Genomic DNA, 5590 nt, shown 5'->3' with positions numbered 1-5590 from the left:
GTTAAGGAGCAGCTTCCCGCCTCATTGAGCACCTGCATCAAACCATCCATGTCTTAAATCGGGAAATAGAATAAGAAGCTCATTGTCGTCCATTATGCCAAACTAGTGTAAACAAGAAACAAAAAGATGCAATTGCAGGATCTAAAGGAAATAGCTTCGAGTACTTACAACGGCGAAAATAGCTTAGTAGCCGAGATCCGGAGTGTGAGTACCTTTTACCTTTCCTCCCCGGCAACGGCGCCGTGAAAAGTGCTTGATGTCTACGGGAGCTTCTATTCTTGTAGACAAGTGTTGGGCCTCCAAGAGCGAGAGGTTTGTAGAACAGCAGCAAGTTTCCCTTAAGTGGATCACCCAAGGTTTATCGAACTCGGGAGGAAGAGGTCAAAGATATCCCTCTCAAGCAACCCCGCAACCACAAAGCAAGAAGTCTCTTGTGTCCCCAACACACCTAATAGGTGCACTAGTTCGGCGAAGAGATAGTGAAATACAGGTGGTATGAATGAATATGAGCAGTAGTAACGGTGCCAGAAAATAGCTTGCTGGCGTGTAGTTGATGGTGGTAATATGGTAGCAGTAGTAACGCGATAGAAACAAGTAAACAAGCGATGATAGCGGTATTTAGGAACAAGGCCTAGGGAATAGACTTTCACTAGTGGACACTCTCAACTTTGATCACATAACGGAATAGATAAATGCATACTCTACACTCTTGTTGGATGATGAACACATTGCGTAGGATTACACGAACCCTCAATACCGGAGTTAACAAGCTCCACAATTCAATGTTCATATTTAAATAACCTTAGAGTGCAAGATAGATCAACATAACCAAATAGATCACATCAATACCATCACAGTAATAGTTAACTTCACAATCTACAAGAGATCATGATCATAGCCTACGACAAGAACCACACGGTGCACACACTAGTCACCTTTACACCATGCAGGAGGAATAGAATACTTTAATAACATCACTAGAGTAGCACATAGATGAATTGTGATACAAAACTCATATAAATCTCAATCATGTAAAGCAGCTCTTGAGATCATTGTATTGAAGTACATAGGAGAGAGATTAACCACATAGCTACCGGTACAGCCCCGAGCCTCGACGGAGAACTACTCCCTCCTCATGGGAGACAGCGAGCGTTGATGAAGATGGCGGTGGTGTCGATGGAGAAGCCTTCCGGGGCACTTCCCCGTCCCGGCGGCGTGCCGGAACAGAGACTCATGTCCCCCAGATCTTGGCTTCGCGATGGCGGCGGCTCTGGAAGGTTTCTCGTACCGTGGCTTTTTCGTATCGAGGTTTTAGGTCCAGGGGCTTCTTATAGGCGAAGAGGCGGCGTCAGAGGGTCGACGAGGCGGCGGCACCATAGGGTGGCGCGGGCCACACCCAGGCCGCGCCGGCCTATGGTCCGGTGGGCTCGTGGCCCCCTCCGGTCCTTCCCGGGTGTTCCGGAAGCTTCGTGGAAAAATAGGATGCTGGGTCTTGATTTCGTCCGATTCCGAGAATATTTCCTTACTAGGATTTCTGGAACCAAAAATAGCAGAAAACAGGAACTGGCCCTTCGGCATCTCGTCAATAGGTTAGTTCCATAAAATGCACGAATATGACATAAAGTGTGCATAAAACATGTAGATATCATCAATAATGTGACATGGAACATAAGAAATTATCGATACGTCGGAGACGTATCAGCGGCCAAGGCCCAGGCCGCGCCGCCCTGGTGTCTGGCCACCTCATGGCCCCACTTCGTAAGTCCTCCGGTCTTCTGGAAGCTTCGTGCAAAAATAGGCCCCTGGGCGTTGATTTCGTTGATTTCCGAGAATATTTCCTTACTAGGATTTCTGAAACCAAAAACAGCAGAAAACAACGAATCGGCTCTTCGGCATCTCGTCAATAGGTTAGTGCCGGAAAATGCATAATAATGACATATAATGTGTATAAAACATGTGAGTATCATCATAAAAGTAGCATGGAACATAAGAAATTATAGATACGTTTGGGACATATCAGGCATTCCAAAGAATGCATGCCAAATCCAAGTATCGTAGTCTACTACGGCTTCAAGGATGATAGTGGAATCCTTTTTGTGCCCTTTGAATTGTCCATGCCAAGCCCCAGGATAATTCTTCCAACCCCAGTGCATACAATCAATAGAGCCAAGCATTCCTAGAAACCCACGAGCCTCGTTCTCCTCCAAATCCTAGCCGTGTCTTCGGCATTGGGGGCTCTCAGGTAGGTGGTGACGAACACGCGGACAACTACAACGACAAAGCGCTTGACACACTCGATGGCTTCACTCTCACACATAGCCAAGTGGTCATCAACTAGACCCGCCGGTATACTGTATGCCACCATATACAAGGCGGCGGTCACCTTTTGGTAGGTGCTATGCCCAAGTTTCCGGAGGCATTCCTCCTTTGCCAAAAAAGCGATCAAACTTGGTCACCTCCACGGCGATGTGCTTGAATAAGTTGATGCTCACCCGAAAACACCGACGGAAGTAGTGCTCGGGAAATGTTGGATTTTTGTCGAAATACATCTGCATCAACCTATTGTGGCCTTCGATTCTTTCCCTCCACAATTTTCGTCTACCAAAAACCGAGCCGCCTCGCTTCGGTTGTTTGTTGGCGCGCCAAGCCAATAGCATCAACATTTTCTCTTCTTCCTCAATCTCAAGTTCATCGTCGGATGCATCCTAGGACCTCTACAAACACGTAAAAATTAAACTCACTTCATCTACCTTGGGAAAAAACAACGCGGCGGAGGCGGGAACATACCTTTCGATGATTTCGCCGAGCACCTTGCGTGCGCCATGTTGCGTCACGGCTTGACGAGGACATGGTTGCCGTGGAGGTCAGCACGGCGGCATCGAAATGGCCGACGCGCGGCGGCAGCTCGCTAGTAGCGCCCGTGAAAAAGAGGCGTGATGGCGGCAGCTCGCTCGGTTTACCGCCGCGGCGAGCTCAACGGAAGCTTTGTGGGAGCGCAGAGGGAAGCGCCACCGGCGACGAATCAGTGCGGCGACAGCGGAATGGTAGAGTTGAAATGGGAAGGAGAGGGTGTGGGTGAATGATACGTCCCAAACGTATCTATAATTTCTTATGTTCCATGCTACTTTTATGATGATACTCACATATTTTATACACATTATATGTCATATTTATGCATTTTCCGGCACTAACCTATTGACGAGATGCCGAAGAGCCGATTGCTCGTTTCTGCTGTTTTTGGTTTCAGAAATCCTAGTAAGGAAATATTCTTGGAATTGGACGAAATCAACGCCCAGGGTCCTATTTTTGCACGGAGCTTCCAGAAGTCCGAGGGATAGACGAAGTGGGGCCACGAGGCGCCGCCACAATAGGGCGGCGCGGCCAACAGGGGGCCCGGGCGGTCCTGTTGTGTGGGGCCCCCGTGGCGCCTCCTGACCTGCCCTTCCGCCTACTTAAGGTCTTCGTCGCGAAACCCCCGGTACCGAGAGCCACGATACCGAAAACCTTCCAGAGACGCCGCCGCCGCCAATCCCATCTCGGGGGATTCAGGAGATCGCCTCCGGCACCCTGCCGGAGAGGGGAATCATCTCCCGGAGGTCTCTTCATCGCCATGATCGCCCTCCGGATCGATGTGTGAGTAGTTCACCCCTGGACTATGGGTCCATAGCAGTAGCTAGATGGTCGTCTTCTCCCAATTGTGCTATCATGTTAGATCTTGTGAGCTGCCTATCATAATCAAGATCATCTATCTGTAATCCTACATGTTGTGTTTGTTGGGATCCGATGAATATTGAATACTATGTCAAGTTGATTATCAATCTATCATATATGTTATTTATGTCCTTGCATGCTCTTCGTTGCTAGTAGAGGCTCTGGCCAAGTTGATACTTGTGACTCCAAGAGGGGGTATTTGTGCTCGATAGTGGGTTCATGCCTCCATTAAATCTAGGACAGTGACAGAAAGTTCTAAGGTTGTGGATGTGCTGTTGCCACTAGGGATAAAACATCGATGCTTTGTCAAAGGATATTTGTGTTGATTACATTACGCACCATACTTAATGCAATTGTTTGTTGTTTACAACTTAATACTGGAGGGGGTTCGGATGATAAGATGAAGGTGGACTTTTTAGGCATAGATGCATGCTGGATAGCGGTCTATGTACTTTGTCGTAATGCCCTGATTAAATCTCATAGTACTCATCATGATATATGTATGTGCATTGTTATGCCTTCTTTATTTGTCAATTGCCCAACTGTAATTTGTTCACCCAACATTTGCTTATCTTATGGGAGAGACACCACTAGTGAACTGTGGACCCCGGTCCTATTCTTTACATCTGAAATACAATCTACTGCAATTGTTCTTTACTGTTCTTCGCAAACAACCATCATCATCCATACTATACATCTAATCCTTTGTTTACAGCAAGGCGGTGAGATTGACAACCTCACTCGTTACGTTGGGGCAAAGTTCCGTGATTGTGTTGTGCGAGTTCCACGTTGGCGCCGGAATCCCTGGTGTTGCGCCGCACTACACTCCTCCGCCATCAACCTTCAACGTGCTTATTGGATCCTCCTGGTTCGATAAACCTTGGTTTCTTTCTGAGGGAAAACTTGCTACTGTACGCATCACACCTTCCTCTTGGGGTTCCCAACGGACGTGTCGACTGCACGCATCAAGCAAATTTCTGGCGCCGTTGCCGGGGAGATCAAGACACGCTGCAAAGGGAGTCTTCCACATCCAATCTCTTTACTTTGTTTTTTTCTTGCTTTACTTTATTTTATTTACTGCTTTGTTTGCTCTTATATCAAAAACAAAAAAAATTAGTTGCTAGTTTTACTTTATTTACTGTCTTGTTCTCTATATCGAAAACACAAAAAAATTAGTTACTTGCATTTACTTTATTTAGTTTGCTTTATTTACTACTGCTAAAATGGGTACTGTTGAGAATACTAAGTTGTGTGACTTCACTAGCACAAATAATAATGATTTCTTATGCACACCTATTGCTCCACCTGCTACTACAGCAGAATTCTTTGAAATTAAACCTCGCTTTACTCGAATCTTGTTATGAGAGAGCAATTTTCTCGGTGTTAGTTGTGATGATGTCTGCTGCCCATCTTAATAATTTTGTTGAACTATGTGAAATGCAAAAGTATAAGGATGTAGATGGTGACATTATAAAATTAAAATTGTTTCCTTTCTCCTTAAGAGGAAGAGCTAAAGATTGGTTGCTATCTCTCGCCTAGAAATAGTATTGATTCATGGACTAAATGTAAGGATGCTTTTATTGGTAGATATTATCCTCCCGCTAAAATTATATCTTTGAGAAGTAGCATAATGAATTTCAAGCAATTAGATAATGAACATGTTGCTCAAGCATGGGATAGAATGAAATATTTGGTAAAGAATTGCCCAACACATGGACTAACTACTTGGATGATCATCCAAACCTTTTATGCAGGATTGACTTTTTCTTCGCGGAACTTATTGGATTCAGCTGCTGGAGGTACCTTTATGTCCATCACTTTGGGGGCGGCAACAAAGCTTCTTGATGATATGATGACAAATTACTCTGAATGGCACACG

The sequence above is a fragment of the Lolium rigidum genome, chromosome 4 (genome assembly GCF_022539505.1).
Source record: "Lolium rigidum isolate FL_2022 chromosome 4, APGP_CSIRO_Lrig_0.1, whole genome shotgun sequence".
Classification (NCBI taxonomy): domain Eukaryota; kingdom Viridiplantae; phylum Streptophyta; class Magnoliopsida; order Poales; family Poaceae; genus Lolium; species Lolium rigidum.
The sequence above is the reverse complement of the archived record's forward strand: the minus strand, read 5'-3'. Positions refer to the sequence as shown.